This window comes from Sapajus apella, unplaced genomic scaffold (assembly GCF_009761245.1).
Source record: "Sapajus apella isolate SASKATOON/1434 unplaced genomic scaffold, GSC_monkey_1.0 scaffold13, whole genome shotgun sequence".
Taxonomy (NCBI): Eukaryota; Metazoa; Chordata; class Mammalia; order Primates; family Cebidae; genus Sapajus; species Sapajus apella.
Genome location: NW_022436953.1, coordinates 25,171,969 through 25,185,269, shown reverse-complemented (window position 1 = coordinate 25,185,269; position 13,301 = coordinate 25,171,969). Strand labels below are relative to the sequence as shown.

Here is a 13,301-nt window from a genome sequence, read left to right as displayed (position 1 = left end):
AAAAAAAAAAAAAAAAAGAAAGGAAGCACACTCAAAAGCTGTTCACGATGCCCAGATGCTGCTCCGTCTCTGTTTTCATCCTCTTTCAGCCTCTCTGCAGCATCTGAGACTGTCTCCTAACTCTCTCCTCAAGCCTCTTTCCACGTAAACCTTTCATAAAAAGGTGCTGAAAATCCCACTCTCTTTCTCCATCTCCAGTTCCTCCTCCCACCCACTCAGTAAAGCCAACCAAGGGCTTCAGGATTTGGTGTTCTAACCCGGTCTTCTTCTTGGAGAGTCCACTGATTCCCATGTCTTTCTCTATTGAGTCCAGAGAAAAGGCTCTAAATCTAGACCACCTGCCCTGACGTCTCACTCCTTCACCAACTGCATTTTTAAATCTCCCATCAATGTCTCTACTTCGATGACTCAGCCCCTTGAAATGTCCACTCACCATCTTCCCCTCAAGCCAATCCCTCTCCTGCCTTGCCCATCAGCTTTAGAGGACTTTGTTCTTTCAGTCCTGTGGCCGGGGACCATTGTGGTCATTCTACACCTTGCGGTGACTGCCTGCTTAGCATCACTTAATAAGTGTTTGCTGAATGAAATGAAGAAATGAATGGGTATCTTGTATTTTTCCCTCAGTTTCATTCTTCTTCTCTCTCCATAGACAATCTTTGACTGATAGAGTTTGGAGGTTTGTCTCCTCTAAATCTTATTTTGAAATGCGATCCCCAGCATTGGAGGTGGGGCCTGGTGGGAGGTCATAGGGGCGGGTCCCTCATGAATGTTTTGGTGCTTCCTTGTAGTAAGGAGTGCCTTCTCATTCTGTCAGTTCACCTGAGAGCTGGTTGTTTAAAGGAGCTGGAGGCCAGTCAGTGTGGCTCTCTCCCGTAATCCCAGCACTTTGGGAGGTCGAGGCAGGAGGATCGCTTGAGCTCAGGAGTTCAAGACCAGCCGGAGCAACACAGCAAGACCCTGTCTCTACAGAAAAATAAGAAAATTAGCCAGGTGTGGTGGTGCATGCCTGTGGTCCCAGCTACTCGGGTTGCTGAGCCAGGAGGAGGGCTTGGGCCAAGGAAGTCGAGACTACACTGCACCACTACACTCCAGCTTGCACAACAGAGCAAGATCCTATCTCAAATAAGAAATGAAAAGGGTTTGGCGGCTGGGTACAGTGGCTCACACCTGTAATCCCAACACTTTGGGAGGCTGAGGCAGGTAGTTTACAAGGTCAAGATGGTGAAACCCCATCTGTACTAAAAATACAAAAATTATCTGGGCATGGTGATCTATGCCTGTTGTCACAGCTACTCAATAGGCTGAGGCAGGAGAATTGCTTGAACCTGGGAGGTGGAGGTTGCAGTGAGCTGAGATCACGCCACTGCACTCCAGCCTGGGTGACAAAGTGAGTCTCCGTCAAAAAAAGGAAGAAAATAAGAAAAGGGCCCGGCATCTCTCTTGCTCTGTCTCTTGCCATGTGACATGCCTGCTCCCCCTTGGCCTTCCACCGTGAGTAAAAGCTCCCTGAAGCCAAGTGGGTGCTAGTGCCAAGCTTCTACAGCCTGCAGAACCAGGAGCCAAATACATCTTTTTTCTTTATAAATGACTCAGTCTCAGGTGTTCCTTTATAGCAATGCAAAACAGACTAATACACTCACCATGCCCTCTGGATTCCGTCTTCCCAGCGTCTCTTTCATTGTTCCCTTCCTCACCATTCCCCTTGTTTCTGGGGCAGACCCTTCTTTCTTTGAGATTTTTTTTTTTTTTTTTTGAGACGGAGTCTTGCTCTGTTGCCCAGGCTAGAGTGCAATGGCACGATCTCCACTCACCACAACCTCCACCTGCTGGGTTCAAGCCATTCTCCTGCTGCCTCAGCCTCCCAAGTAGCTGGGATTACAAGCGTGCGCCACCACACCCAGCTAATTTTTTGTATTTTTCGTAGAGATGGGATTTCACCATTTTGGCCAGGCTGGTCTCTCTTGACCTCACCATCCGCCGGCCTCGGCCTCCCAAAGCACTGGGACTGCAGGAGTGAGCCATGACACCCGGCCGGACCCTTCTCTACCCATTGGAGCTACTGTGGAAGCAGCCTGGTCTCCCTGCTTGTGATTTTAACCTGACGAGTGGAGTTCTGGGAAGATGGTGGCAGGAGAGCTTTTAGATCTTCCCAGGTTTCCTCAGATAGACAGAACAAATAGATAGAAACCCCCCAAACCAATGGACATTTACAACAAAACTAGATAAGAGTGTACTCCTTGAACCTGCCTAGCATTGGTGTCTGTGCAGGAGGAAGCACAGAGAAGCAATAGGGGACTGTCAGCTTGACCTGAGAACAGGAATCTTCTCTCCCCCAATAGCCCACAGGAATTCATTGGAACGGACAATGGGCTGATGTGGAAGCAGCCACTAGAACTGGGGGGAGTTTTCCCCCTATACACACACATACGCAGGTATTACACAATAGGTTATAAATGGTGTCAGTGGGATAAAAGATTTTGGTCGGGGCGTTTCTGTTTTATGGAACGGGGTACAAAACAGTACATACACACACTTCTGTGTTTCACTGAACTGTAGGATTCTCTCATGAGGCTTAGAATTCTGCGTAACTTCAGCTCCAACCTGGTGATTCAGTCATAACTGACACCAAGTCAAACTCAGATACACAGTGTTTGTCAGGATCACACGGCAGCTCAAGTTGGCAGGCACAACATCAGAAACAGGTCTGGTGAGGTACTCGTGAGAATCTAGAGAAATACCTGTGCAAACATGTCAAGGTCGACGCAATCACAGCTTTCAGATGACTTTCTCCCACAAAGTTCTATAAACCCTCAGGGCCTTAGGGGTTCTCTCTTAAGTCATCATTTTGCAGAATCACAAACACTTGAAACTAAAATTTGTGGTGGGCAGAATCGCAACAGAGTCCAGAAGAAATTTCAGTAATCATCTAGCCCAACCCTTCATTTCACAAATGAAGAGACCAAGGTCTGGTTAATGGCACTACAGTCTATCAAAAGTAACCAGTGACGTATTAGAAAAAGTGCAGTTCATTTGGCTTAAGAAACAAGGAGTGGAGAGGCACAGATGTGCCTTTAATTTCACTTTGTAAGGAAAGCATGCAAGCAATGCTTTATCCCTCTAATCTCAGTAGTCAAACTGGTTTAAAGCCACAGGTTGCCTGAAGGAAGAAGCCCTCAGTCTGAGACTCACTCACCCAGTAGCCCCCCAGCATGGAGAGTGCAGCGGCAGGAGAAGGCCCTCTCTTCCGGAGGCTGCTTTTCAGCACTGCCCTCCACCGCGGTCTGTCTTCCCCAGGATCACATGGAATTGTTCTATAAATGTGCATTGGCTTAGGGTTGGGAACGCCAGCCTGGGAGGCAGTGGCGTGTAAGCAATCTGACCCAGGCCAGGCAGCAGCTTTCCAGAAGGCTCTGCAGCCCAGAGGGAGAGGGTAACAAGGAGCGGAGCCTGCAAGTGCCGCCAGCCTCCAGCTGGCTGTGCTTTTCACTATACATTCACTTGGGATCTGAAGCCAGTGTCAACCACCTTGGCTGCAATTTGATTTACCTGATTTATATTTTGGCTGGGATCAGCCACTTTTCAAAACAAAGCAGGCATAAAAGAAAAAAAAAAAGCCATAAAATTAGCAGTGCTTCTTCTAGTAAACAGGCACCGGTCATCACCAGCCTCAACTGACCTCATAGTATCAAGCAGTCCTTTTCAAAAATGTCAACATGCTTCCTTCAGAAAGGGAGAATGAGCAGTTAGTTAGGCTAGTTCTAAACAGCTCGCCACCTACAGTTTCATCAGGAGCCAGGGAATTAAAGATACAATCACACAATGGGAAACGGCTGGAGAAAGGGTGAGGCGCTCTTTATATACCAACAGTGAAAACGCTCCAGGATATATCAGGTGAAAAGTATTAAGGTACAGAACACTGTGTGTAATATATTGTTCTTTTTTTTTTTTTGAGACAGAGTCTTGCTCTGTCGCCAGGTGCCAGGCTGGAGTGCAGTGGCACAATCTCAGCTCACTACAATCTCTGCCTCCTGGGTTCAAGCAATTCTCCTGCCTCAGCCTCCCGAGTAGCTGGGACTACAGGCATACACCACGACACCCAGCTAATTTTTGTATTTTTTTTAGTAGAGACAGTGTTTCACCATGTTGGCCAGGATGGTCTTGATCTCTTGACCTTGGGATCCGCCCCCCTCAGCCTCCCAAAGTGCTGGGATTACAGGCGTGAGCCACCGCGCCCGGCCTACTATTCTTTATGTAAAGAAAAAAGAAAGGGGGTAGGTGTGCTGGCTGACACCTACATAATCTCAGCACTTTGGGAGGCCAAAGTGGGCAAATCACTTGAGCTCAGGAGTTTGAGAACAGCCTGGACAACACAGGGGGACCTTGTCACTACTAAACTTACAACAGCCGAGGCGGGTGGATCATGAGGTCAGGAGACCGAGACCACCCTGGCCAACACGGTGAAACCCCGTCTCTACTAAAAAAATACAAAAATTAGCTGGTCATGGTGGCGCGTGCCTGTAGTCCCAGATACTTGGGAGGCTGAGGCAGGAGAATCACTTCAACCCAGAGGCGGAGATTGCAGTCAGCCGAGATCATGCCACTGCACTCCAGCCTGGTAACAGAGTGAAACTCTGTCTCAAAAAGAAAAAAAAAATACAACAAAAAAAAATTAGGCAGGCAGGGTGGTGCAAGCCTGTAGTTCCAGATACTCGGGAGACTGAGGTGGGAGTATCACTTGAGCCAGGGAGGTTGAGGCTGCAGTGAGCTGTGATGGCGCCACTGCGCTCTATCCTAGGCGACAAAGCGAGAACTTGTCTCCAAAAGAAAAACAAAACAAAACAAAAACCCCAATACATTTATCTGTGTATACTACATTATAAAGGCAATGATCTAAACCTAACCATACAATGCACTATATTATAATATATAAATAATTCTTTCTGGAAACTCACATAAGAAAACAGTGACAGGGGCTGGACTGGGAGGCAAGGAGACAGGAAGACTGTTTCTTCTCATATTTCTTTTCTAGTCTAGTGATTTTATCTCATGTGAATGTAAAAGTTTTCAGAGAAAATTTAAAAGGTAATCTAATTTTCATCAGCAATATTTAATTTTCAAAATCATTCTAGTATTCAGAGTGCAAATTTAAGTGACCATAACTCATTTTTTTCACATATTTAAAAGTTGGTTGATGTCTTCCTTATGAAGACAGAGTTTTATAATAACTAAAATACTGTAATACCAAAGGACCTCCCAGAGAGTTTTGTTTTGTTTCATAGAGGCAGGGGTCTTGCTATATTGCCCAGTCTGTTCTTGAACTCCTGAGCTCAAGGGATCCTCCAGCCTTGGCCTCCTAAAGTACTGGGACTACAGGTGTGAGCTACCATGCCTGGCTTCCCAGGGAGTTTTGAATGAGGGTTCTGAAGGTTGGATACTTAGTCTTGATTCAGCAATTTTCTTGCAGTGACTTGGATCAATTGCCCAAACACTAAGCACTTCCACTTTCTCAGGTATAAAAAGGGAATGATTCCACACCCCATCTTCTTCATAGGCCCAGCATGACCTAATCATGAGGATGTACATAAAAGCCTCTAAAAATGGAAAATCCCTATTCCAGCTTTGAGTTGTTCTGGGCAATTACATTTTATAACATTTTTTTGAAGTTCTTGTGTAATTCAACACTCAAATAACTTAAGTCAAATGTTCCTGTAGGAAAAAGCATAAAAGTAAAGGGGATCCCACCTAAAAACATGTGGTGTATTTTCCCGTTAGCACTTTTTTGGCTCTTAAAATCTTCAGGTTTTTCACTTTCTCAGCATCACCTCTCTTGTGTACAAATGCTTTCTTCCAAATGAACAGCCTGGCATATCAGGGTGGGCTGCTCTGGGCCTTCTTCACAGCTTTCTATCACATCTCACTTTTGTTCCCAGTTTATTGATCTGGAAACAGTTTTTTAGTCTTCCCACTAGTACCAACACATAAAACTTGGGTGAAATGGTGATATGGTTTGGCTGCGTCCCCACCCGAATCTTATCATAAATTCCCATGTGTTGTAGGAGGGACCCAGTGGGAGGTAATTGAATCATGGGGCAGGTCTTTCCCATGCTGTTTTCTTGATGGTGAATGAGTCTCATGAAATCTGATTGTTTTATAAGGGGGAGTTCCCTGCACAAGCTCCTTCTTTGCCTGCTGCCATCCATGTAAGACGTGACTTGCTCCTCCTTGCCTCCTGCCACGATGATAAGGCCTCCCCATCCATGCGAAACTGTCAGTCCATTAAACCTTCTTTCTACCTTAATTGCCCAGTCTTGGGTATGTCTTTATCAGGAGCATGAAAACGGACTAATACAAATGGCTTTGAGATATAAAAAAAAGTTTTAAAATTACACTAAAATCACCAGCCGGAGTTCCAGTGTCTGTAACAACAGTGCAGTTTCCTTGATCCTGATGAAAACCTGCAGACGTCCCTGTATACTGGCTGAGACGGGGCCACCATAGAGCAACAACGTGAGTGCAGTTTCTAGCATTCACTCAGCTGCTCAGCTTTGAAATGATTCTTCACCAAAACATGCATTCATTCATTAGCAAAAGCAAAGACTTATTTTTAATTTGAGGAGATGTAAACTATTTCAAAATTTGCTCATAAAGTCAGGTTTGAGGCCAGGCGCAGTGGCTCACACCTGTAATCCCAGCACTTTGGGAGGCTGATGCAGGCAGATCCTGAGGTCAGGAGATCGAGACCATCCTGGCTAACATGGTGAAACCCCGTCTCTACTAAAAATACAAAAAATTAGCCGGGCATGTTGGCAACTGACTGTAGTCCCAGCTACTTGGGAGGCTGAGATAGTAGAATCGCTTGAACCTGGGAGGCAGAGGTTGCAGTGAGCCAAGATCACTCCACTGCACTCCAGCCTGGGTGACAGAGCGAGACTCTGTCTCAAGAAAAACATTTAAAAGTCAGGTTTGATTAATATTATTTTATTTCATATTACTTCATATTTGCCCAACTGAAAAACACATAAACACAGCCTTGCTGAAAATCACTAGTTCCATATGGCAGACAGCACAAAGAAAACAGAATATTTCCCAGGCAATGCTTAGAGCTCCTGATTATTTGAAAGCTCTGAGAGGAAAATAAATTCAAAGTAATGTTTGGAATGACAATAAACAGGTGGATTTATACAAATAAATATATAATGTTTAAGGTTCATTATCTCCATACATAGTGAAAATAAAAGCCCTCTCTTTCCTGAAGAAGATAGAACACACAAACGTAAAATAATAGCAAAGGCATTTTTTAAAAACAAGTATGTCCAGGTCAGGCTCAGTGGCTCATGCCTGTAATTTCAGCACTTTGGGAGGTTGAGGCAGGTGAATCACTTGAAGTCAGGAGTTTGAGACCAGCCTGACCCACATGACAAAACCATCTCTACTAAAAATACAAAAATTAGCTGGGCACGGTGGCGGGTGCCTGTAATCCCAGCTACTTGGGAAGCTGAGGCAGGAGAATCGAACCTGGGAGGCAGAGGTTGCAGTGAGCTGAGATTGCACCACTGCACTCTAGCCTGGGTGACCCAGCAAGACTCTGTCTCAAAAAAACAAAAACAAAACAAAACAAAAAACAGGTATGTCCAGACAATAATGTCATGATGTGGCAAACTGGAAAAGGCACATTAGCCGACAAGAGCTTTCTCCATGGTTGTGGATAATGGAAAGTGAATGGAGGTCTGGTAATTAAGGAATCACGGCAGAGGGGCATTAGCCTAGATTGGGGATAGGAGGAGGGCTGAAGGGGCTCCAGCCCAGACAAGACTCTACAGATCCTGGAGAGGCTCTGAGACTCCAGGAACAGTGGTGGGAATGCACTTGGGAAGAAAATTAAAAGTAAGTGTCAAAGAAATCTACCCTTTGCCCTGCCTGGCCCTCTCCCAGCAGACAAAAACAAAATTGAAAACAAAAGCAGGCCGGGTGCACTGATTCACACCTGTAATCCCCGCACTTTGGGAGGCCAAAGTGGGCAGATCACGAGGTCAGGGGATGGAGACCATCCTAGCCAACATGGTGAAAATCTCTACCAAAAATACAAAAATTAGCTGGGTGTGGTGGTGCTTTCCTGTAATCCCAGCAACTCAGGAGGCTGAGGCAGGAGAATTACTCGAACCACGGAATTGGAGGTTGCAGTGAGCCGAGATCACACCGCTGCACTCCCCAGCCTGGTGAGAGAGTGAGACTCCGTCTCAAAAAACAACCAACCAAACAAAAAGGCAAACCTTTCCTATATCCTGATATTTAAAATTCTGGCAGTATTTGGTGGCTCACACCTATAATCCCAGCACTTTGTGAGGCTGAGGTGGGAGGATCACGTGAGCCCGGGAGTTTGAGACCAGCCTGGCCAACACAGTGAGACCCCCATCTCTACAAAAACCAAAAAATATTAGCTGAATGTAGTGCCATGCACCTGTAGTTCCAGCTACTTGAGAGGATGGCTCCTGGTGGGAGGATTCCTTGAGCCGGGGAGGTCGAGGCTGCAATGAACCATGATTGGGCCACTGTACTCCAGTCTAGGCAACAGAGCAAGACCCTGTCTCAAAAAAAAAAAAAAAAAAAATTCACAGAAGGTTGAAGGTAAACTCAATAAAATATGTCAAAAAACAGAATTAAAGAAAGATTTAAAATATGAAAAAATATTAAATGCCTGGAGAATTGAACCATGAGGTCCCTATATAAGTGACAGGAGATGCAGACATGAAACAGAAAGTAGAAGGAAGTATCAAGGAGGTAATATAAAAATATTTCCTATGCTGCACCTGGTGGCATGTGCTGGTGGTACTAGCTGCTTGGGAAGCTGAGGCAGGAGAATCACTTGAGCCCAGTTTCTGGGCTACAGTGAGCCATGATCATGCCATTGCACTCTGGCTTGGACGACAGAGTAAGACTCTAGCTATAAAAACATAAACAAACAAAAAAACCAATAAAATAAATCATGACCTTTTTCCAAAGTTGAAAGAGGCAAAAGAGCTCACTAGGTGCCTAGAACAGTAGCTGAAAATATCTCACACAGTCATGTGGGTTGGCTGGGCTCAGCCAGGCGGTTCTCCCCTTGAGGGGTGGTGCTCCCCAGCCACTGAGGCTAAGAAGATACAGGAGAAGGTTTTCCTACCCTGTCTTTTCAAGTAATGGGAATCAGAGACAAATTCATTTTCCAGCCCTCTATTCCTTACTTACCGCACTCCAGCTGTTACCAGCAGGGAATTCAATAGATCTGCAGCTGCAACTCAATTCTTGCCTCCTCAGAGGAAAGAATTCGCCCAAGGGCATAAGGCAGAATGAGAAAACAAGACAATTTTTAGAGCAGGAGTGAAAGTTTGTTTTAGAGCAGGAATGAAAGAAAGTAAAGTATACTTGGAAGAGGGCCAAGCGGGTGACTTGAGAAATCCAAGTGCACCGTACGACCCTTACTGCAGGGTTTTATACGTTGCCACGGTTCTGGAATTTGCATTTCTTCTCTCCTGATCCTTCCCTTGGAGCAGTCTGTCCACTGACGCAGTGGCCAGCCAGCACTTGGGAGTGGCCATACTCAGTGTGTTTACTGAAGCTCTGCCCACGCTCATTTGAGGCATTTTTCCCTTGCCAGTCAAGTATTCCTTAGAGGAAGGTCATCTATTAGTTAAACTCTGCCATTTTGCCTCTTAGGGCGCATGCTTGAGCCCACTTGCCCAACTCTTGAGATCTTATCAGGAAGCTGCCGACACCAGCTTCAGGTGTTTTCTATCTATTGGGAGTCGGCCTTTCCCTGGTGCTGGCTGTGACCAATAATGATTTTAGAGAAGCAGTGTAATAACCAGCTGACCGTCACATGATGATTGCCTGACATTCCTGGTTGGGGTGGGGGTGGAATGCCCTCTCCTGCCCTGCTCATGTCCTCCTAGCTACCTACGCTAATACAGGTATGTGTGCCTTCCTGAACTTTCTTGAATGTGTCAGACTCATTTTAACCCCAAAAACTTTTTTTTTTTTTGCTATTGCCTTTGACTACAATATGATTTCCCTGTATTTTTGCATGACACATTACTCCTCACAATTCAAGCCTCATCTCAAATGTCACCTCCTCAGGAAAGATGTTGTGTTGCTCATCACATCTAAAATAGCAACTCCCAGGCCAGGCACAGTGGCTCATGCCTGTAATCCCAGCACTTTGAGAGGCCACGGTGGGTGGATCACTTGAGGTTAGGAGTTTGAGACCAGCCTGGCCAACATGGTGAAACCCTGCCTCAACTAAAAATACAAAAATTATCCGGGCATGGTGGCAGGCAACTGCTATCCCAGCTATTTAGGAGGCTAAGGCAGGAGAATCGCTTGAACTCAGGAGGCAGATGTCGCAGTGAGCTGAGATGGTGCCACGCACTCCAGCCTGGGCAACAGAGTGAGACTGTCTGGGGAAAAAAATGCATCTTCCAGTCTCCACCTATCTCCTTAGCCTATTTAAATTCTTCATAGCATTTACCATTACCAAATCTTATTTTTTTTCTGTTCTTTATCATCTGTCTCCTCCGTGACAGTAGGGAATTTGTCTTACTCATCATTATACAGATGATTCTGAAGCCACCCAACGAGTTCTTCTTCTTCCCCACTGCACAGACAAAAATCAATTCACCGAGTCCATGGCATTACAATAGAGAAAGAGTTTAATTGCCGTGAGGCTGGCCCACATGAGAGAGCTGGAGTTATCCCTCAGATCAGTCTCCCGGAAGGGTCGGAACATAGGGATTTTATGGACAATTTGGTGGGCAGGGGGTTGGGGGAATAGTGCGGCTGATTGGTTGAGGGTGAAATCATATCAGTGTGAAAACAGTCTTCATGCCCTGAGTCAGCCTCTGAGTGGGGCCACAGGACCTGCTGAGTCATGAGTCATGAGTCTGAGTGGGGTCAGTCTGAAAAACATCTCAAAAAAGCCAGTCTTGAGTTCTACGATAGTGATGTCATCTATAGGAGCAATTGGAAAAGCCACCAATGTTGTGAACTCTGGCCACATGACCCCTGGGCAGAAAGGACTATAGAAACTATGCCTGCATTTTAGCAGAGTTCTGGCTTCTCCCATAATCTTATTCTTGTGACCTTTCGTTAGTCTTACAAAGGCAATTTTGGTTCCTGAGAAAGGAGGGGTTTAGTTTTAGGGAGGGACTATTAGAATCTTTGCTTTCAAATTGAATGAGAAGTTGAGTTCCTCCCAAAGTTAGCTTTGCCTATGCCCAGGAATAACCAAGGACAGCTTGGAGGTCAGAAGCAAGATGAAGTCAACCATGTCACAGTTCTGTTACTGTCAGTTTTGTGACGGCAGTTTCAGTTCCCAACATAGTGATAATTTGATGTAGATGTATCATAAGATGGTGGAAAAGAGAATGCTTTCAGCAGAAGCTGTACTTTGAGTATTCAAACAACTGTTCTGTTTTTCACATTGCGTACAGTATTCAATAAACTATATGAGAAATTCAACACTTCATTACAAACTAAGCTCTGTGTTAGATGGTTTTGCCCAACTGTAGGCTAATGTAAGTGTTCTCAGCATGTTTGAGGTAGGCTAGGCTATGCTACTGAAACAGCTACATTGTCTAGGGTATTTACCCTGAGGTTCGTCATCTGGCAATGAGAAAGAATTTATGACACGGACACACGTAGGTGGGTTAAGGAGCGGAAAATTTAACAGAGGAAAGGGGAGAGAGAGACGTCTAAAAGAGGGGAGGCGGTGGACTGCAGCAGATTTTATAGGCAGGCTGGAGAAGGTGGTATCTGATTTACGTAGGGCTCATAGATTGGTTTGATCAGGTATGACATTTACATAGCCCTGTGGAAGAACGGCCGCCCCACCCTAATCTTACTATGCAAATGGGCTCTTCACTTGATCAGCGCCATCTTGTCTGCTCTTTACTGTACACATGGCTGACAAAGTGAAAGGAAGACGGAGCCACCATCTTGTTCATGTCTGGTCCCTAGTTCCTGCTGGCATTAACCCATGTAAGCTGCCAGCTTGCTTGTCTATATCTGCAGCTCGACTGTACCGGCTGCTCTTTGTTAGAAAATTATTTGGGGCTGCTTTTCATTAAGGAGAAAAGCTTTTCCAAGTACTTCCGTACCCTCACTATCTACCCAAGTAATTTCTTCTTAACTCCCATATCACTATGATGTTCAGTAGGTTAGGTGTGTTCAATGCGTTTTCAACTTATAATATTTTTAATTTTTAATATAGAAGCACCTATATCATCAGTGCCTAGAACATACCCAGAATGTTTGTTGAGTGAATGCTGAATCAGAATAATTGCTGGGCACAGTGGCTCATGCCTGTCATTCCAGAACTTTGGGAGACTGAGGCAGGCGGATCACCTGAAGTCAGGAGTTTGAGAGCAGCTTGGCCAACATGGTGAAACCCTGTCTCTACTAAAAATACAAAACTTAGCAAGGCAAAGTGACCCATGCCTGTAATCCAGCTACTCAGCAGGCTGAGGCAGGAGAATCGCTTGAACCTGGGAAGTGGAGGTTGCAGTGAGCCCAGATTGCACCATTGCACTCCAGCTTGGATGACAAGAGGGAGACTCCATCTCAAAAAAAAAAAAAAGAATCAATTTCAAGCAGACAATGGAACAATGCCTTAAAATTCCTAATGAAAAATTTTCAGCTCAAAATTCTATATCCAGTCAAATCTTCAACTAAATGGAAAAGTAGAATAAAGACATTCTTTAGACTCATAAAACTTGCTTCCTTTACATCTCTTCTAAGAAAGTACCTCAGCAAAACTGGGGCATAAACTAAAAGCAGTTTTAAACATGGAATCCAGAAAGCAATGAATTTAACCAAGGATGGCAGTAAAAGGAAGCCCCATGGTTCAACTATGTAGCAAGACTGGAATAACAGCTCATCCAAATCGAAGTGGGCGGACACAGGGCCCTGGGATGGAGATTTCTAGAAAAAAAAAAAAAAAAAGGAGAACCATGCATGGTGGCTCATGCCTGTAATCCTAGCACTTTCAGAAGCCGAGACAGGCGGATCGCCTGAGGTCAGGAGTTCGAGACCAGGCTGGCCAACATGGTGAAACCCCATCTCTACTAAAAATACAAAAATTAGCTGGTCGTGGTGGTGGGTGCCTGTAGTCCCAGCTACTTGGGAGGCTGAGGCAGGAGAATTGCTTGAACCCCAGAGGCAGATGTTGCAGTGAGCTGAGATTGTGCCACTGTGCTCCAGCCTGATGACAGAGCAAGACTCCGCCTAAACAAAAACAAAAACAATAAGGGCATTTATTATCTCCTGTA

At 45.3% G+C, this 13,301-nt stretch overlaps 1 protein-coding gene across 27 annotated transcripts in view; it reads right to left on the bottom strand.

Annotated features, from left to right (window-relative positions):
- Positions 1-9,535, bottom strand: part of TACC2 (transforming acidic coiled-coil containing protein 2) — a 257,255-nt gene extending 247,720 nt beyond the window's left edge. For 8 of the 27 annotated variants that reach the window (XM_032281871.1, XM_032281866.1, XM_032281875.1 and 5 more), the window contains exon 1: positions 3,194-3,344. The gene's annotated coding sequence lies outside the window, so the exon portion shown is untranslated. Of the gene's footprint in view, positions 1-3,193; positions 3,377-9,225 lie in introns of those variants that run through there. The other 19 variants (XM_032281886.1, XM_032281874.1, XM_032281878.1 and 16 more) reach the window with 13 other exon arrangements.
- Positions 9,536-13,301: the final 3,766 nt, after the last annotated feature.